This window comes from Gavia stellata, chromosome 7 (assembly GCF_030936135.1).
Source record: "Gavia stellata isolate bGavSte3 chromosome 7, bGavSte3.hap2, whole genome shotgun sequence".
NCBI lineage: Eukaryota > Metazoa > Chordata > Aves > Gaviiformes > Gaviidae > Gavia > Gavia stellata.
This window is the reverse complement of record NC_082600.1, coordinates 891,714-913,623: the sequence shown is the minus strand read 5'-3', so window position 1 is coordinate 913,623 and position 21,910 is coordinate 891,714.

Here is a 21,910-nt window from a genome sequence, read left to right as displayed (position 1 = left end):
TCTTTCATTGAAAAGCCTGTTCAGAGTCCAGCCTTGCTGCCCACCTTGTTTCAATCATCTGTATAAATCCATCATTTCATACATACGTGGATATGATAGGTTGGACGGAGCTTTGAGCAACCTGATCTAGTGGAAGATGTCCCTGTCCACGTCAGGGGGGTTGGACTAGATGATCTTTAAAAGGTCCCTTTCAACCCAAACCATTCTGTGATCACTCTTTGGGCAGCTGACTTCCAGAATGTTTCTGTCACCACAGTTCTGCTGCTGCAATATAATCTGTGCTTAATGCTAGGAAGTCTCATGATTTTCTGACTGCTGCAGGCTGTACGAACTTTTTTTGCAAAGAAACAATGCCCTCTTCCTCTCACACACTCTTCCCTTTGTTTGCAGGCATGACCTACAAACAGCCGCTAACCATTAAACTAGAGAAGGGTAAAACAGATGACATGTTCACCAGAAAACCTCCTTTGTCAGCTTGACTTTGTGGCTTTCAGCTAGTTTTCTTCACTCTGTCTGAACTACTTGGCCTCAGAGCAAACTGAAAAAGGACAGAATTTCTTTGCAGAAGGAGAAGTCAGGGGTCTTTGAGAAAACATCAGCTCATTTCATATTCCTTCTGGCACTTTAAATCCATGTTGTTATCAGCCTGGACATCTTCCACTTTGGAGTCTGAATATGTTTTCACCTGCAAGCACCACACCTGAGATTGCAGAGCCTGTCCTGAGCACCCCAAGGTGCTGAATGGTTGCAGCAGCTACAGTCTCTCAACATCTCAACTACATAAGCAGGTATAGAAGAAACTCAGGATGCTACCAACACCCAGAGCACCTGCAGAAAGGCCTGTGGAGTGTGATAAAGGGCACTTTTACCATGAAGTAACTCCAACCTTAAAGGCTCCAGAAGCACAGCAGGGGAAAAAAAAAAAAAAAAGAAAACAACAAAAAACCCCAAAAGAGTTGTGCTGATGGGTTGTCTCCCAAATAATGCATGCTTGGCTATGTTGGGACCATTTTATTTCTTGGTTAAAAGCATCTAAATCCGCTCTGCTGTGTTCCAGAAACACGACTCACTTGCATATGTTAGTTCATCTGTACATCTGAAAATGAGACTTTTATCATTCACATTCCAGGGTTATACAATTCAGGTTTGCACCAGGAATCCTGTGCACCATGTAGCCCAAGTGCCATCAGTCATTTTTAATCATGACATGTTCAGGCCGAAGAAGAGGCAGAGCTGGGTGAAGAGAGTAAGTCTTCAGATGTTGATGTATGTAATAAGTTATGAGAGAGATTAAACCAGTCAGAACATTTCATTTGCCATTAACTCAGTAATTACGTGACTCTAGGACCAAACAGTCTTTTTATTAAGAAAATTGTTAATATCCTACAGCTGCAATTAATGCTAAACTGTCCCAGTCTTCCTGAAGGCGCCTCCAAAGCCTCTCTAGAGCTATCTTTGCTACTCATTTATATCCCATACTGATGCCTGCCTACAGACAGAGCTATTTCAAAGTCAAGAGAACTATATAAACTAAATATTTATATCAACAAGTATTCAGGTGAGCATTGCCTTCCACACAGCTAGTTGATGTACAAGTCAGCACCACTAAAAGCCTCCTCTCTACGTGAAGAATTATTTCCTTTCAGCACAAAGAAAAAATGGTCAACTGAACACAAAGTGTAAGCTTTATCCTCCTGTTACTAACTCAGTTCAGCTAAAGACAGCCTAAAATATTTCCACGTAAATGATCATGACATCTGTGTTCCCTTTAATTAGAGGAACATTTGATTTTTGACACATGTATAAGGTTTACATTGAAAGCAACAGCATATATATATATATATAAAAATAAAACAGTGAACATTGCTAACTTTGCAGAGCAAATTGTCTATCTGGCCTGAAAAATCATTGCATTCTCCAGTCTGGTTAGAAAAAACACACACCATGTTGATCTAAAAGCATCCTATAGAAACGCACTGGAGTTATCTTAAGGACAGAAACTCAAGCTTGGCTTAAAACAAACTAAAAAAATAGTAATTCCAAGAAGTCTTGTGGTTTATTATTCTCCTCCTTCTTAAATCTGGGCTGGAAACATCTTGTTTTAGTTCCCAGGCACTGGATCCTGTAGCTGCTTGATCAGAGAAGAGGGAGCACTTCCCGCCTGAAGCCGCCTCCTGTCCTTTCCCCCGGTTGCCCGAACGGACGAGCCCTATCACATCTCTCCAACTGCTTTTCCACCCTGACCCATGCAGTGGAACAATGCCTGCAGCTTCCAAGCAAAGCCCAGGACAACTTGTGCACAACCCTTCCTCCTCCAAGACAGTAATTTCTACCCACTATCTCCCTAACTGCTGCACAACATTTTCATCTGGTATGTAGCACAGGTTTAGGACATGGTGAACCCCTTATTCAGAACAGCAAATATAATTATGTCTCTCCCCAGAGATATAAAACTTTTCACATACCAACAGGCAAAAGTTCAAGGCACATAAACAAAAAGCTTATACTTCCAGACTGATCATCTGCCATATTGGTGAGATTTGCTTACCTGGATTTTTCCACTCATACGCAGATAAAGCTTTTTAACCTGCAACACCCAGACAAGAATGATACTGTCTAAATATTGCCTTTCTACTATTAAAAAGTAGAATGCAACTTCACAGCCTATACAAAGCCTGCGGGTCATGAGCCACAGGATCCTTTGTGGTTACTGTTTTCCAAAGAACACTTCACCCCATTAATCCAACAGGAGTGCTTGTTTTTATCACATAAAGCCACGGGGCCGAAAGAAATGCTATCATTTTAGTATACAATTCAGTTCACCCACTACATGTAACATGCCCTCATCCATTATTTCACAATCTGTGATTTGTATTCACCACCTCGACACACAACACCAGGACATATAATAAAAGACTGGCAGCGGAGTAAGAAAATATCCCTGTGGGACCCCACTAGGAACCACTTTTATGAAATCATGCCTCCTTACCTACCGCTTCTTTTTTAGACCTGTTAACTAAATCAATTTTCTGATACATTTAGCATAAGCTGCCTTGATTCCGCAGAGGACTAGTCTCACCAGAACCACACAGCCATGGAAACAGTCCTGGAGGCTGTGGACTCCTTCCCTGCATCCAACTCCATCTCATCCCAGCAGCATCCTTCACCCCCATCAACAACTTCTTATGACAGGGGCTTCACAGCCTCACCTGGCAGTTTGTTACTTGTGCCCTTACTGCCAGAAAGCTTTCCTCAAATTTCAGTACAGATTTTCCCTCTGTGGTGGGTTGACCTCGGCTGGCTGACAGGCGCTCACCCAGCTGCTCTGTCACTCACCCTCCATCAACAGGACAAGGGGAGAAAAACATGACAAAAAAGCGCACATGGGTCCGGATAAGCATGGGGAGATCACTCAGCAATTACTGTCACGGATGAAACAGACTTGACTTGAGGAAATTAATTTATTGCCAATTGATTGTAACAGAGTAGGGCAGCAAGAAATAAGAACAAAACTAGGAACACCTTCCCCCAACCCCTCCCTTCTTCCCAGGCTCAACTTCACTCCTCACTCTTCCACCTCTTCCCCCTGAGCGGCGCAGGCGGACAGGGAACAGGGGTTGTGGTCAGTTCCTAATGCTTCATCTCTGCTGCTCCTTCATCCTCACATTCTCCCCTACTCCAGTGTGGGGTCCCTCCCATGGGAGATGAACTACTCCAGCATGGGGTCCCTCCCATGGGAGATGAACTACTCCAGCATGGGTCCTTTCCAGGGGTGCAGTCCTTCAAGAAGGGACTGTTCCAGTGTGGGTCCCCAGCAGGGCCACAGGTCCTGCCAGAAAACCTGCTCCAGCGTGGGGTCCTCTCTATGGGGCCACAGCTTCCTTCAGGGCATATCCACCTGCTCCTGTGTGGGGCCCCCCACGGGCTGCAGGTGGATATCTGCTCCACCGTGGACCTCCATGGTGCAGGGCACAGCCTGCCTCACCGTGGTCATCAACAGGGGCTGCTGGAGAATCTCTGCTCCGGCGCCTGGAGCACCTCCTCCCCTCCTTCTGCACTGACCTGGAAGCACCACCAGTGCTGATGGGATCAACTGCAGCCAGCAGTAGGTCCATCCTGGAGCTAGCTAGAACCATCTCTATCCAGCATGGGAGCAGCTTCTGGTGTATTCTTGCAGAAGTCAGCCTTGCAGTCCCCCAAAACAAACACTTTGCCATATAGATACAATACACCCCAAATTTAAGCCAATTCCTTCCCCTCTTGCCTTTTACCCACCTGGAGAAGAAACAATACAGGTCAATTTAAAGTAACCTTTACCACAGACTTTTTCAGCCTCTGTGAAGGCCAGTGGAAGGTAGCCCATCCTTCACATCTGTCCTCTGAGGCCATCTGAGGATTTTTATGGCTTTCCTCTGGATTGCCTCCAGCTGGCACCATGCTCTGGGGAAGAGGGAGCCCAGAGTAAGTGAACCAGGCCAGCTGAGGCCTCTTTAGCAGAACAAAACTGTTAGGCCATATTTCCTGCAGGGCTTATTTATGTCTGTGCCTCCTTGTTCACAAGACACTATTTTTTCCATAATAGTAGGACATGCCCAAGACACATCTAGCTTGGGATGCCCAGTAACCCCAAATCCTCCGACAGCTGTTTCTCATCCTATATTAGTAAGCTTAGCCTTGCTGAGTGCATTAGCTTCTACTTACCCTTATTGTCCCACATCAGGTTTCCAATCTGTCAATATAGCATGGACTGGAGCGGGACACAGGCCCTGATAAACAGCCAGTCCATATCCTACTAATCCAGCAATCCACCATTTGCAACTATACGGTTTTGCACCCATTTTACAGAAACACATTAACACAACCTTTGCCTAGTTTTCTTAAACAAAAGTGTCATGTGAGACAGTAATTGAGTTACCATCATAAATTTCTGTGTATTGCCTGAGCTACAGTAAATTGCCCATTTTACATGCCCTTAGCCTATAAAAATACAAGGGGAAAAAGCATGAGATCCCAGCCTGGTGAGCAGCCAGCAATCAGGCCCTGCACGAGGTTTTAGCCGAGCTGAGCAGGGAGGAGCCCAGCTGGGATAGGCACTTCCCTGGAGAACCACTGCCTGAGGACCTGCAGCTGCTTGCCTGCTTGCCTGCTTGCCTGCTTGCCTGCTTGCCTGCTTGCCTGCTTGCCTGCTTCATTAGCAGTGCATTGCCATTAGCTGCCCACCCATTGTGAAGCTCTACCAACAGCTCTGAATTGCAGGGGTTGATAGAAAACATCCTTTTTACAAGGCAGAAATGAGCAGCAGTACCTTCCTGAAAATTTTGCCTTGTTGTGTTTGAACCTCACTTGAAGTTATTGCTGTACATCAGGTATCAGTCGTCTTTGCCCGAATTTCTCACTTTACCTGAATAAGCTATAAGTATGACGTGCCAGTTGAGGTGCTGCTCTGTGTCTAACAGATCTTTTGTCTGAGTCTCCAGCCTGCCCAGTAACACTGAGAGCAGACTGATGCAAAAGGGTTTTTTTGGGTGCTGGACACGCCATTCACCAGGGTGGACTGATGTTGTAGGTTAATTATTTTTACTTGTTTTTATTTATTTATTTATTTTTATTTCCTTTCAGGACTCATAACTGGAGTATCCTAAATGAAAATCTGAAAGTTAGAAACTGCAAATACACATTTTAGGTGATTTGGGTTTTCTCACATAGGTAGTGCAGTTTATCTTGGAAATGCTTGAAAAAGGGCTGAGCTCACACTGAAAGTAACATTTACACTAAATGACTGTCACTTGCTGTACTGTAACACTGATTCTGTTGTTATTTGTAAAGCTAAAGTTGCCATAACAAGCTCTCTTGGAAATGAAAATATTTTCAAAGTATCAGTTTTATTTTGTTTTTTTTAATGGTAGTATGTGGCAGGTAAAGGAAAACAGCACACAGAAGGATTATTTACTCATAAGGAAGCTGCAAATGTTCTTTTTTTACTTTTTGAATGTAAATATTTGCTTTCTGCTGTTTGCTGATATTTATGCATTAGCTATAAGACCAAAGAGCATTGCCACGAATAAACTGAAAATAAGCTGGATGGCTCAGAGGCTGAAGCGCAAGCGGGAGCCCAGGGGGGATCCCCACTCAGGCTGACGTGGCACGGCTGTGGGGACGGGGTCCCACGCGGGAAGCGTCCCTGCGGGGAGGCTGGGGCTGTCCTGGGTGAGCAGCCCATGGGCTTGCCATGCAGCAAGGGTCGTCATCCTAGAACAAAACCCACAAGCCGGAGACCTGCCTGGAGATGGTGCTGGCTTATTTCACGCTGGAGACCGGTATTTATTTTTGCCAGTAGAGGAATTTGGGGGATTAACGTATCTGTGAGCAAACCCACCTGTCCTCCCTGCCTGGGCTCTCCCGCTGGCAGCAGGAGCCTGGAGTCTGTTGCAAAATCCAATTTTGCCTCCCTGTATCGTGCACAGGAAAAGTTTACTCTGCCAGAAGTATTTTTATTGCTTTCCGGGTACAGAAGGCTTAATTTTGTGTTGAAAGTTAATACGGAAAAACTGAATTATTTTAAAAGTGAAAATATCTGCCAGGTGCACCTTAGAAATGTAAGTAGAGTTTGTTTATTAGTAGGGAAAAAAAGGAGATTTAGAGAAAGTGCTGTGGCAGCATCACAGAAAATATAGTTAAACACCATTTTCCATTTCATGGAAAAAACAAAATGAGAGATCTGTTTAGAGCAGCTGGCATGCACCAAAGCATGCCTTACCCGCCCTCTTAAAGCCCAGGTCCTGCTCTATAATGCCTAAAAGCAGGCAGAGCAGTTGCACAGGCTGCGCTGAAATAGGTGATATTGCACAGCACACCTGAACATGGACGGTGCAGAGACGGCTTGCACCTCGCTTCGTAACTGCGCTGCTCATTCTGTGCAGGAGCCGCGTACCAACCGCAGGGACAAATTTTGCCCAAAACTGCTTCTCGGAGCATGGGGAAGCATGGCATCACCGGCAGGCTTTCCTCTTTCCAGAAGTCCTGCACATTTGGTCTAAAAAATACATTACGTGCACTATTATAATATAATTTATCAGTGTCCAGTTGTAAGAGTTAAAAGACAAAAACATCGAGCAGCAAAGATAACTTTGATCCCGGGGACCTTTTGTGCTGCTGCTCAGTGCTGGCAGTTGAATCACAATAAGCATCCGGGCAAATGCTGCTGGAAGAGCCTCGGAAAGCTCTAATAAGGTGATGGAAATGTGTGTGTAACTCAGAAAGTTACCAGGAATAGCAGGCAGAAGTCCTGGAGTTCAGACTGCTTGTCATCGCTATTAAGTAGGAGGTGTTTGAGGGGACCTAGAAATGGACGGGAGCTTGTAAAGATAATCTGTAAACTCAGTCATCACGCTCTGTCAGCAGCCAGGAGGTCTCCCAACGCCTTTGCTAGAAGTAATGATAACTGAGTTATTTTTATCATTTATTCCAAAGCTTCAGGTAGGTCGCCGTGTGCTGCCAGCCCAGGTATGAGTCCCAGAAAGGTGAAAACCTCCCGAGCTGTTGCGGGGCAAACGCCGGCAGCTGCCTGCAGAGCCCGAGTTCCCCTCTGCACAGGCAGAGCCATGCAGGGGTGCAGTTCAGGCCACAGCGGACAGAAGCCTGCTTTATACCTACTGCAGGTTATTTTATACAATATTATACATGGCGGTTATGTAGACACAGATTGATTTGATCAATTTGTAAGAATTTTAAACATGTACATGTAAGTTTGCTTAAAAAAGAAAATGAAAAAACACTACAAAAAACATCCCAAACCCCAAATTATGCTTATTACCTGGTAGTATGTACTTTAGGTTTTTATTTCACCTTATATGTGGAAAACACTTTTTCCATCAAATTATGTATATCTTCATGCAAGAATGTGCATGTTGTATGGATAAATACTTTTTCACAATACACAGTATTCAGAATGTTACTTGTCAGAGACCTCCTGCACGCCCATGAGAAAATGAGCTGGCAAACCTGTATATAAGCATTCAGAAAACTTGTATACGAAGCCAGGAAAAATTAGGTTGAGACAATGAGTAATGATATGACAGTATGAAAGAAAGAAGCTTTTTCTAAATATGACAAAGTTATATGGAGAAGCTAGTTCACTTTATTACGGTAAAACATGATTGACATAAAGAAAATTTTCTCCTGATTTGTGGTTTTCTTCTTATTTATGCAACATCCTAAAAAATGTGAAGGCTTAGATCTACAGCTCCCAGAGAACTTTCTCTTTTTGCCTCCACGATATTAAATCTTTTTATTTCTACACTCAAAATGAAAATCAAGCAGAGAGGAGTGGCTGAGGCGGCCGTTCATGCTCTGAAGCGCCACATTTCAGGAGCTGAATGCAGAACGAGGGGTTTGCCAGGAGCTCACCCGCAGAGCACCCGGGCTGCTCCCGGGAGGTGGGCACCGTCTGCCAGCACCGCTGCCCTGCCGGGGTGTGCTGAGACAGGGATCCCCGCTGCTGCCCCGGGGTGCTCCTGCCGCCCTGGCTCTGCTGCGACTGAGGAGCCCATGACAGCAGCAGTGTCCCTCCCCGCAAAGCCTCGCTCCTCACGCCACGGTCCAGCCACAGCATCCCCCTGAGGAACGTCCTCCTCTGCACAAACACGCTCTTGCCGAGCGCTGGGCTGTTGCTCGCTTGGGGCAGTGCTGAGGACTCCCTTCTTATTACATTTCCAAGTATTTCCCTTCTAGATTGATGCTGAAGCTGCATAATTAGATATTTTATTTACATGGATAGAATAAGCTAATTAACCTTACTTAAACATTTCTAAACAATCCACCCATTTTAATTGGATTATATAAGTAATTGGACAGCAACATGCGAAGCAGAGAGAACAGCAGATGAAAACGCTGGCTCTTTTACACAGAGTTCAACTGCTATACAGAAGCATATGATAATATACAATGAGAGCAACTCATTGCAACCCATTACTGCCAAGGAATTGTTTCCAATCTTCTAAGTAATTCTCTGTTTTCATTACCCGCTCTCCATAACTTTAATATTCCTGGGTTTGCAAGCAGTGTATTTTGGGATACATTGATGACTGCATTTTTGTCCATTATCATACAATGGTCTCTAGATTTTCTTCAGTCTCTTCATTAGGATTATTCCTTCTACTTTGAGTTATTCCCCTTCTATTTGTTTATGAAACAATTTGCTCAGTGTTTCATCAACGTGGGCAAGCATGCACTCACACACACACCCACCAGCTCTTTGGACTTCCTTGTCACCTGTGGGCTTTTATCCTTGGCTTCCTCCATTTGCAAGAGCTTTTGCAGCTTCTGGGACTTATCTAAGGCACAATGATGTTTCTGTCAGGACTCTGCTTGCCTCCTGGTGAAAGCACCAAGACGGCAGTCCATTACAGCATATACCTTTCAAAAAAGCCTGTTCTTTTACGATGTTTCATTCCTTCTTCATAATCTAGAATAGCACACTTCAGTTGGCAGGGACCTACAGTGATCATCTGGTCCAACTGCCTGGCCGCTTCAGGGCTGACCAAATGTTAAAGCATATTATTAAGGGTATGGTCCAAAGGCCACTTAAAGGCTGACAGCCTTGGGGCATCGACCACCTCTCCAGGAAGCCTGTTCCAGTGTCTGACCACCCTCAAAGGCTCCCGCTTTGGAGAAGCAGCTGGTTTCACTACCCACGTGGAAAGCAAATAGGTCAGTGGCTCCTGCTTTCTATGCATCTGCAAAAGAAATTTTTTATAGAGCAAATAACTGTTGTGAAAAAATTGCTGCACTTTTAGGTTGGCGACAGGAGAAGGAAAGGCCTTATTTTGCCTCATTTTGCATGGCCCAGTCTCCCAGATGGTTTGTTTTCTCTGCCTTTTGGTATGTCCCTCACAAGATGCTTTAAAATGCATTCCTGGCTTGAAGTCATGTCCTGAGAAAAGATATCTCTGCGTCTATTTTAAAACCTCCTTCTGCCTGCTGCAGATGTCTGGCAGGTATAGCACTGCCTTCCCAGGGTGCTAAGTGTGCTGGTCAGTAGCTGTAATAATTTAGTGATATATTAAAATGTCTTGTAAACCAATTTGCAGCAGGTGAATGATTGCTCTGCTTGAAAGACTTCAATTTTCATTTCTTATTTTTCAAAGCAGATACTTATTATAATACAGGTTATTAAACATCAAAGGTTTACCTTGTCTTGAGACAATTTAGCTTATTTTAGAGGCTCATAAATGCTTTATTGTGCATGGTTCTGAATAAATATTTGATTCTATATGAGATCAGTATTCAGCCACTGGAAGTTACAGAGCTGCTGAGAGCATGGGCTTGCTTGCCAACCTCAAAGCGTGAGTTTTGATGGAGCTGTCACCTACCTCTCCTCACTGCTTGTCACATAAGGGCCATCTTCCAAAGTGTCCTGTTCATCTGAATTCTATGTCAAGCGCTACAGTACCAAAATCAGTTCATACTGTTTGCATCTGCCTAGGTGCCAGGTAAGAAATAGAAATGCCTCAGAGACGGGGCACAGGCAGTGCCGTCCCCAGGGATGCTTCGCTGAGTGAAGATTGGATCCCTCCCAGTGCCGGGGGTTCTCGGGCTTCTGGGGTGAAGGCAGTGAACCTGGCTGCAGACTCTGGAGGTGTTTAAATGTGGCCACACTTCCACATTAACAGTGAGGTCTCCCAACAGGAGATTCTCCTCGTCCATCCCACCAGCTGAGCAGGGTGGGATCTCACTGCTGGGTGGAGGGTGCTGATCCCCTCCTGTTCTGACTCCTCTCAGAGTCAGTCTCCATTTCCAAGACCCCCAAGGCTGCACATCTGGAAGGCTGTCACCCAAATTTATCCAAAGCTTCCTGGCGTATGACACCCTCACAGCGTGTGACACTTGCTGGTGCCGTGGAGGCGGCTTTTCCCAGTCTTGTCCGAATCCCTGCAAACTGAGGACTCTTTTCTGCTTCGACTGCATGTGCCCTCCGTGCTTCTCTGTGTGCCGACCTTTCCATGCACCAACATACAGCATCAGCTCCTGGGAGAGTGCTGTCAGTGGTGCCCACCTTCAGGTCTTCTGACTAATGATATTCCTATGAACTACAACAGCATCACTAGCTCAGCTAGTCCTCCTCCTCCGGATTCATGGTGCAGACAGCTTGGCTCTGATGATTAGTCACAGCAAGGTAAAAGACAGATTGTGAACAGTGTCTGAGACCTTCGAAGGAGATTTTCACTCATCTGCTTGTGTGCACACATGGTTGTGTACAGTTCCGCTCACTACAGAAATCCATCCCTTCTCCCTCACACCAGTCCCTGATTCAGAGCAAAGACAATGCAGATTTCCTGCTCCGAGGGAGTGTTTCACTTCTATTGCCTCAAACACTTCAGTGAATGCAGGTCCCAGGAGAGGAAGCGTCACTCAGGCCTCAGGTTTGTCAATAAAAACTTAAATATTCCTCTTTCTCAGGATCACGACTCGCAAATAAACATCAACAGAAAGACCCTGTAAGCTTTAAGCTCCTCTGCCACTAAGACTCCCCCCATCCTTCCGGACTGATTAGGTACTTTTTCATGGGCTGCAGGCTCCGCTATTGCCAAGGAAGCAGAGATGCAGAGTGAGTTATTTTTCTCTACTGGAGGAACTCCTAAAACCTCGTAATGCCTATTGTTTTCCAGTTTCTCCTTCAACGTGTTGCACTGGGCTGAATCACAGGGAAAAGGCTGAGCGTGGCACGTTATATAGAGCTACAGCAAGAGCGTATTTCTCCCTCAGACAATAATTAAAGTAAGGATGAATCAAGAGACTCACTTTGTTTTTAATTAATGATTTTCAAATTGCTTTTATATAGCTCTGGATTTTCGGATGGATTTTTTCACTGGACTATTTGCAAGATATGCTCTTCAGAAAAGACATATGTTATAGCCTCCAGGAAAATGCCAGGAGTTGTGTCTCACAGAGTTATTGCATGTTCCTGGGGAAGAACCAAGGGACAGGTTCGCAAGAGCCATTTCTTGTTTGCACAGGGGAATCTATCTTCCTTTGAGATGACCCTGTCCATTTTCCCAGGGAAATTCTATTTCTTTAGTGTTAAAGAAATTTACTTGACAGCCTATATGATGTGAAAAGGCATCAGGGGAACTCTGCCTGGTTTCCTCTGCCTTCTCTCCCTTGCAAGAGCGGAATATTGTGTAGAATAAAACACTTGGGAGAGACAGTGACCAGGCAGAGGGGAGAGTGACAACCCCGCGTAACGCATTCATAACTACTCAATTTGGGGATGCAAACAGGGAGATGAGTGAGAAGAGGCACATGGCAGCCCAGTGTGTTTCATAGAATCATAGAATAGTTTCAGTCCCTCTGTCTTGTGATTTGCTATTTAAAAGGAAGTGATTCTCTGGGATTGCGTCAGGCGTGGAGAATATTTCGGCCACGATATTAATTCCATTTGCAATTCCCACTGGTAATTTTTAGACACAGTAAATCTGATAGCTGTTACACTGGGGTACTGAGCCAGCTGGCAGATGTTACAGCAAGGATGTTACTGTCTGTCATCTCCGAAAGGCCAGGGAGGTTTGGGGAGATCCTGACATGGAGAGAAAGGCAAAGCTTGTGCCCTTCTTCGGGGGTATACAGGGAGCTGCAGGCAGGTCCCATGCTGGAGAAATCTTCTGGGAGCAGCCAGGTCCCTTATAGGGAGATACCTCATGCCAACAAATGACAGTGTGGATTGCCTTGCTCTATGCTTAATATATAGCATAATTATGGCATAATATATAGAAGCATAAATATAGCATCATCAATAAAGCATAATATATTGAAGTTCGGTAAGAAAAACAAGTCGTCACACATGCAATAAAGTGCTTTTCAAGGAGGCCTTGGTTTGCCTCACAATATAATGACATGCCAATCTCAAGCAGGGATGTGGAGAATGTCATCTCTGCTGAGGCCAGAAAAACATTGCTGGTTGACCTGGATGGACAATAAACCAGGCTTGGCATGGGAGGGTGGGACAGAAAAAGTTACTGGTGATTAGTGAGTTGTTCCTGCATGCTCATGGGTAAAGAAAAAGGTATAGTTTAGTGTCAAAATCCAGACACAACCAAGGTCTTGCGTGGTCTCCCGAAGAGCTTTACAGCACTGAGATCTTCAGCCGTGCCTGACTGGAAGAGCAAGCTGCAAAGCTGCAGTGCTCCCACCCCAGCTGTGCTTTCAGCGATGGACAGACACATCTGTACTGTGCAGGCAGCACCTGCCTTGCTGCTTTGCCTGCACTGCTCCAAGTGTCCTTACTCGGAGAAAACTGTGCTCTTCGGTGAGAGCCTTGCTGGCTGTCACATCACCCCACTGCCCTCACTGATGTGGGTCTTGTGAAAATAGATTGCTTTGTTTCTTCTTGATGAGAGAAAGTCAAACTGAAAAGCAGAGAAAGAAACTTGGCTAATGCTGGTCAGAACCATCACATTTCATTCTTCTCCAAAGATGTGTAACCTTAAAAACAGTAATGTCTTTCCTGCATGCCGAGGATCTTCTTCCATTTTCACTGCCGCCTCCAGCATTAGCCAAATGTTTGGGGAGTAATTTTGTTCCAAATCCACCCTCTTTATTATTCAGACAATTTATGCCCTCCCGTTTGCAAGGACTGTAATAACAAGAGCGGATGATAAGAAACCATTCTTCCGACAATGATTTAAATGGGAGTGTGTGGGACACCAGCCCTCTCTGCATCCTAATCCACCAATTGTTCTGATATACGCAGTGCTTGCAGCCACCTGGCACCAGCTTCTCAAACTATTTTAAAAAATATGAAGGAAGTTCACCCATTTTTTCCTCAAGGTGTTTTTCTTGGGAATGACCAACACTTGGTAACTTCCCTCATTTAAGGAAAAGTGCAACACAACCATGTCCAGCATCTCTCACAATGAATGAAGCCCCCACAATCCAAGGGGAAATGGTCAGTGACCTGCTACACCACTTAGACACACACAAGTCTATGGGGCCGGATGGGATCCACCTAAGGGTACTGAGGGAGCTGGAAGAAGTGCTCACCAAGCCACTTTCCATCATCCACCAGCAGTCCTGGCTAACTGGGGAGGTCCCAGTGGACTGGAGGTTAGCAAATGTGACACCCGTCTACAAGAAGGGCCAGAGGTAGGATCCGGGGATCTACAGGCCTGTCAGTCTGACCTTGGTGCTGGGGAAGGTTATGGAGCAGATCATCTTGGGCGCCATCACACAGCATGTACAGGACAACCAGGTGATCAGGCCCAGTCAGCATGGGCTTATGAAAGGCAAGTCCTGCTTGACCAACCTGATCTCCTTCTGTGACAAGGTGACCCACTTAGTGAAAGAGGGAAAGGCTGTCCATGTTGTCTACCTGAACTTTAGTAAAGCCTTTGACACTGTTTCCCACAGTATTCTCCTGGAGAAACTGGCTGCTCATGGCTTGGACGAGTGTATTCTTTGCTGGGTAAAAAACCGGCTGGATGGCTGAGCCCAAAGGGTTGTGGTGAGTGGAGTTAAATCCAGTTGGCGGCCGGTCACAAGTGGTGTTCCCCAGGGCTCGGTATTAGGGCTGATTCTGTCTAATATAATTATCAATGATCTGGATGAGGAGATCGAGTGCACCCTCAGTAAGTTTGCAGATGACACCAAGTTGGATGGGAATGTTGATCTGCTCAAAGGTCAGAAGGCTCTGCAGAGGGATCTGGACAGGCTGGATCGATGGGCCCAGGCCAATGGTATGAGGTTCAACAAGGCCAAGTGCCGGGTCCTGCACTTGGGTCACAACAACCCCAGGCAACGCTACAGGCTTGGGGACGAGTGGCTGGAAAGCTGCCCCGCAGAAAAGGACCTGGGGGTGTTGATCGACAGCCGGCTGAATATGAGCCAGCAGTGTGCCCAAGTGGCCAAGAAGGCCACCGGCATCCTGGCCTGTATCAGAAATGGTGTGGCAGCAGCAGCAGGGAGGGGATCGTGCCCCTGTACTCGGCGCTGGTGAGGCCGCACCTCGAATGCTGTGTTCAGTTTTGGGCCCCTCACTCCAAGAAGGACATTGAGGTGCTGGAGTGTGTCCAGAGAAGGGCGACGGAGCTGGTGAGGGGTCTGGAGCACAAGTCTGATGAGGTGCAGCTGAGGGAGCTGGGGTTGTTCAGTCTGGAGAAGAGGAGGCTGAGGGGAGACCTCATCGCTCTCTACAACTGCCTGAAAGGGGGTTGTGGGGAGGTGGGTGTTGGTCCCTTCTCCCAAGTGACAAGCGATAGGACAAGAGAAAACAGCCTCAGGTTGCGCCAGGGGAAGTTTAGGCTGGATATTAGGAAAAATTTCTTCACTGAAAGGGTTGTCAGACACTGGAAGAGGCTGCCCAGGGAGGTGGTGGAGTCCCCATCCCTGGAGGTATTTAAAAGGCATGTGGATGAGGCGCTTAGGGACATGGTTTAGTGGTGGACTTAGCAGGGTTAGCTTAATGGTTGGACTTGATGATCTTAAAGGTCTTTTCCAAGCTAAATGATTCTATGATTCTATGATTCTATCCCTCTCTGCAAATAGGAAGGTTCTTGCATATTAATTTGGTAGTTTTGATTTATCTTACTGGAAGAAATTACATGTGAGAAAGGAATTTAATTCAAGAGAGGAAGGGTTCAGTCAACTGTCAACCAGCTGGAGCCGAGAAAGCTGGAGAGGTCTTTTCAGCATCATGTTGATCATCCCTGCAGGACTCTGTCACCAGCTGTGAGACTCTGGACGGGAGCTGGTGCCCCTAAACGGGGGCCTGTGTGTGGGACCACTCCTGCCCGTGGGGTGGATGGGGATAAGGGGGTCCCATCCCAGCACGGTACCAGCAGGTTCCTCTCTCAGATCCACCGGGACATGCACTGCAGCAGCAGGGCACAGGGCATCCCCGGTGAGGGACTGCCCTGCTGCTGGTGCCCTGCTCTGCTGCACCCCTCTGCTGCCCTGCCTCGGTGGGATGGAAATACTTGGCAGGGTTTGGCATCGCCCTGCTCCAGCTGCACAGCACGGAGCACCGGGGAGCCCGCACACTGGAGCTTTGCCCTCAAGAGGCCGTCAGAACAACAACAAAAAAAGGACTGTAAGTTAATAATAAGGACAATTATTATTTTTAAAAGTTCAGTGAAATCTCCGTGCATATTTATTTTCCATGCCTATCTACAAGCTGAGTGATTGTAAGAATTAAAGTCTCCTGTGGTGCTACACAGGTGGAAGCTGCTGTGTGGTTTTCCTCTCTGGAAAAGGTAATTCAGGTCTTCAGGAAACACTGTCACTGTGTCCCTTTTATTTTCTGGATTTCAAAATACAAAAGTAAAATATGTACCTTTCAACTGTCTCTGTAGCTCATTTGCTCTACGGGCAACCCCATAAACAGGTACACAACACTCATCAGGCTCCTGTGCGATTTTGTACAAAAGTTTTTTTCCCAGTCCCTGGACTCCCCACGGTCTGAAGGAGAGCAATGCCTCCAGTGCTCGCTGCTGCGACGTGATAAGCATTGTCTTCCCCTTGCCCCTCCAACCAATGCCTGTAGTTCAGTCTGCATATGGGGGAAATGAACATAAACCGCAGTTCCTTTTACCATGACATTTACAGAAAGTATCTGAGAGTCTTTTCTGTAACGCTTGCTTATGAACCAATCTTTAGCTTTGTCTAAACCATGCTGCTATAGAGACAGCTTCTCTAGCCCTAAAAATGGCAATGGAAATGGCTACTGGTATTGCCTCTTGGGACCCATCTCTTCTACTATCTTCTTTGTTTAAGGTAATCATGCTTCCAGATGCAAACGAGTACGAAAGAAGTTGTTTTACCAAAGCAGAGCATTGCTTTCACCCTGTGTCGACCTGTGCTTACCTCCTGCTGTAAGCAATGGCAGATCTTGAATTTCTGATAATGCAGCATCTACCAAATCTGCAAAACGGTATTAGTGCTAAAACAGCCCTAGCCAGCAGCACAGTCGGTGTCTGCCTTGCAGTTCTCCGAGGTGCAGTAAAACTCCTGTGAAGTCTGCTAAAGTGCAAGAATTCCTAAAAAAAAGACAGTTTGGAAAGTTTAAGTGTTGACCTCCCCACGAGGGACACGTTTTGTCAGTGGCGTGTAAAGGCAGGTGGGAAAAACATGCATTTCTCTTTCAAATACAAACTTCTGACACTGTTTGTGCTGCCGCTGGGGAGAACACATTTCTATTCAGCTGCTGTAAGGAGCGGCTGTCTCCCACTCACCCTGCTCCTGATGGGTGACAACACTTGATGCAATCTAAAACTTGTTTTGTATATCTGGTACCACAGAACCATCGTATCAACAGCCAGGAAAACAGGAGTAGTGCCGTGGGATAGTGCTGTGACAGCCTCCCCACAACACAGCTCTGTGAATCCCAGCCCCAGCTTGGGCTGAGGGTTTTGAATCATGAGGGGATGATTTTTTCTCTTTGCTATTTGATCCGAAGCTCTCGGGAAAGCCCTGGGTGTCGGGGTCACCTCTCCCATGCTGAGCACTGGCACTGGCAGGATGGGGACTGCAGGGAAAAATCTGTTCCTTTGCAACTTTAAGGACTAATTTAGCCCCAGTGTTTTGCAACTATCTTCTGATGTTTAACTCACACACAGCTGCTGAACTGAATCCATTAAATGCTTTTTCAGGGCTTTGCTGCTCATTGCTGCTGTTCTGCTCCTTTCTCAAGACGTCAAAGCACTCTCTGCAGCTGCCATTCAGCAGGGTTTGGTTGGAATAACGCCAGAAAGGTTCCCAAGCCTTCCCCAAATTTAGCAATCGAATACTGGCAAGTCTGAAACCTTGCATAACGTGGAGCGGATGTCGTGCGTTTCTCGCTCCGTGCCCATGAAGGCATGCGGGTCCTCTGTGGGTGCTGGGCTGGCAGCAGTGATGCACTTGCTGCAGGCTCTGCTGTGAGCAAGGTAGAGCAGGACCTGGGCTGCTTGGGGCTAACGAGTCCATCCCCAACGAGCACAAGGTCTCAGGGCTGTGTTGGGTTCAGTTTCACAGCAATTTAAACTAATCCATGCTGGGACCACCACTGCCCTGGCGTTCCCCTGTCCCCTGTACAACCCTGTCCCTCCTCTTGCTGGCTCTGTGATAAAACTGAGCTCAGCCCAGAGACCTAGAGATGAGCCCAGACACTGATGGCTTTTTGGGTAGGATTGTCCCCGTCACCCCCCTGCACCCCCGGCCTCTCCTGGCACAAGCTCCCCACGGGGGTGGGGGGCTGGGGGCAGGCGGGCTGCAGCAATCCCAGTTTAGATCAGCTTTAGCTGCTGCGCAGCTGTAGCTTCAAGCATGAAAATCTATGTCTGCGGGCTCTTACATCCTCATTTTCTGCAGTCTCTGAAACAGGTATGCTGTAGGTAACCAGGAAAATAGGTCACTCAGTTGCTTCAGGTACTTGCATTTGAAAACACAGCCAGTAAAATAGATTAAAAGAGAAAAAGAGAAAGGGGGAAATTAGACCGTCTGGTGAGGCATTATGAACGCCTTATCAACCAATAATTTTCTCTGTTACTTTATCTCTAGATAAACTTTACCACTATGATATTCGCAGCACAGATACACCCTTGTCCATGTGAGCTTGGGTGCACTGAACCAGCCAGATAAATAAAAATGGAGAAAATCTAAAAGACCCTGACCGCTTTGCCATGGCCAGGGATATTTCCTCAAAATGGGAGATTCAGCAGAGATGCATGGAGCTCGCTGTGGCCGTGGCTGTTTCCACGTGTTTTGGGAGGAGTTCAGATACACAGGTGACTGGCAATAGAACAGACCCCTAAGTCCAGGCAATATATTGTTAGTCACACGAGTACCTAATACAAGATGGACATCAATACATGTCAAAGGTTCCTCACAGGCCTCAGGTGTTGCAGGAAAAGCAATTTGCTGTATAATCAGGGGAGGTGATGAAGCCCAGCCTCCTGCAGGTTTGGTCCTCCCTGGCTGCAAGAAGCTAACGGCCCCCATCCCCGGCCCGATCCCCGCCGGGCTGTGCCATGGCTTTTCCCAACGCCCCTCCTCATGGGCACGCTGAGCCTTCCCCGGACCCCCACAGCTCCGCGCAGTGGCCAAGGGCTGCAGTTTCAGCTGGAGTTTTCAGCACTTGCCATTATCAAAAAGTAATTTTTATTGCAGTATGGTAATTCTGCGTATAGATGTATTACTTTCAATAGAAATCGTATTTAAAAGGTGACATCCTTCAGTGATTAGCTGCGGAATATCCATTACCGGAGCAGAAAGCGGAAAATGCAATGATAAGTTCCTTGAATGAGAGAATCTTGATAAATCTCAATCCTTGCAATTTGGTATAATATTCACATTGTGATTCCACACCTGCACCTGTACTGTTTTGCTGCTTTTATTTGATTCTTGTGCTGTGCATTGATCATTTGGGCATCTGTTTGAAATGGATCTGCTTGCACGGGACAAGCTGGCAGACGCTGCAGTCCCCCCTGCAGACCAGAGGTCTTCGGTAGCTGCTGGTTCTTGTAAATGCACCCAGGAATTGCTGGGGCAAGGTAAGCATCCCAATGCCCCGACTTTTCAGAAAGTTATCCCTCGTCCTGATGCGTTGCTTCAACATGACACAAACATTTCTTGACCATGTGAAAAATAAGAAGAAAAACAAACTCTCAAAATGTTGGTGGGCTGCCTCTGAACTCACTCTGAACCCTAGACTACCATGCCTACACACCTTTGGAGAGATGAAAAGGAGCCGTATAAGAAACAGAATATTTCATATGTCTTATCTGACCTACCACTGCCACATTTGTGCCTCAAATTCCCCCAAAATAAGAGATATTCAACCTCCTTTTCTAATGAGACATCTCAGATTTTACCTGCTGGGGAATTATAAAGGATGAATACTCAATGCATATAAAAATGATAATAAAAATATTTCAGCATAACTGTATTTTAATCAACCTGTCATATAATAACAAGGAGGCAACAGGAATGAGGGCCTTACTGTGCCAAGCGCTGTACAAAATGTGGCATTTTATCAGCTCCAGTAACTCATATGAAGCATTTTAATAAGCAGCACAGTCAGCACAGGTTGCTGTGGGCTTCAGCCAGCTGAGTGCTGAGCATCCAAGACTGACCCTCTCTGCCTGCAACAGACTTCAGCATCTGAAGTGTTAGCAGAGACTAAGTGTAAATAAAAAGAAAACAGAAACACGATCTCTTCAGCAGTGCAGGCTGCTGGCTGGTGCGCAGGTGTCACTCCCCATCCCGTGCTGGGAGCAGCAGATGCTGCTGTCCCAGACTCACACGGTGCCCGAGACGCGGCTGGTGCTCCGTGTCCGAGTGCCTGTTCAGTCCTTGCTCCACGCTTCCCGATCACATTACACTCCCCCTCTATGCTCCCCAACTAGTTCTTCTCACTCCCTTTCTTTTTTTGCTTTTCCTTACTGGTGGCATTTGCATTTCTCCTCTGGCAATACCTCTCTGTTCACTTATCTCCGGGAAGATCAATGCAGCTGAAGAAGAGCAAGTTATTTACTTTGACAGCCATAAATTCAAATGAGCTGGGCTTAGAAATTCCCCTTGTCCAGTTCTACAAAATGAGCAACCCCATCCTCACATGTCCATCTGACAAGCCCCCCTTGCAGATCAGAAGGATTTTAAGGCATAGGCTCAAAATGCCATATGCATACCTGAAACCAGCCTGACAGCATCTGCAATCACACCCAGTAATCCTTGACTTTTCAGACAGATATTTAATTCTCAGCAATTTAGAAGTTAACTGTGATTCCATTGGGAAAGGTTACATTTCAAAGAGACAAGTCACAATTACAGTGTCACTGTAAGCAGGTTGCTACATTGCAAAATTATTGTTAGTTTACATGAGGAAAGTATTGTTTTTTCAAGTATCAAAATGTTGGGTTGATTTTTCTCTTAATGTTCATTAATATTTCTTACTGTGTTGTGTGCAATATTACCATAGCCATTGGTCTGTGCTACTGTTGTGCAACTGCCAAATTAAGAACTCTTTAATAATTCAGATTTATTACCTGTGGTTCCTCTTGACCAAACAGGAAATATTCTCTAAGCAAGTAATTGGGTATGAAGTCTAACTGATCTGCATTTATTTTTCTTTAATTACACCTGAATGTTTAAAAGTTCTGTTCTATCTACTCTGTTCTACTTTATTTGGTTCTACACTATTTCAAATGTCTATTCTCATAATGATGGGTTGTTATTTTATAAAAGCTCACACTCTTCTCAGGATAATGAGACCTATTCTTGTCTTTCAAACTTTTATTGCTATGCACCCTTTTTTGAATCAATAACTTTGCTATGTATTTATTTGCATATTTTCACACCATATGAATGATATATGTTATTTTTACTTTACATACCTAGTTTTTAATGAGCATAATGAGAACGATGTGCAGTTTTATCCAAACACACATGTAACTTAAATGTGCTGTAATGCACAATGTAATGAAAATGTGTCTTCCACAAATGGCTTGCTAACAGCAGTGAACCATTTCCTTCAACTTTCATAAGACAGATAGAAATAATTTTCTATTTGAGAGAAAATTGACTCAACTGTCCATAAAAAGACGTTCCAAGGACTTTCCAGAAATTGCTTAATTGAGTCTTTTCTATACTGTATTTAAGTGTGGAAAATCCACTTTCACATGAACCTGCACTCATAATTCAGAGACATAAGCGACAGGGTACTGCGGTTATTTATATTATTTGGTGCCAACGACCATCCAAATCCTTACCCCGAATACCCTACTAGAACTGTGCAATAATTTCTCAGTGGTGGAATCTGATAAAGCACTTTGCAAAACCCCATTTACCATGGAAAGATACACGGTCATCCTGGGGAAATTTCCTTCCTCAGAGATCTGGCTGGGAAAAGTTTTGCCATGAAGTGCGTAACTGCACCGTGACG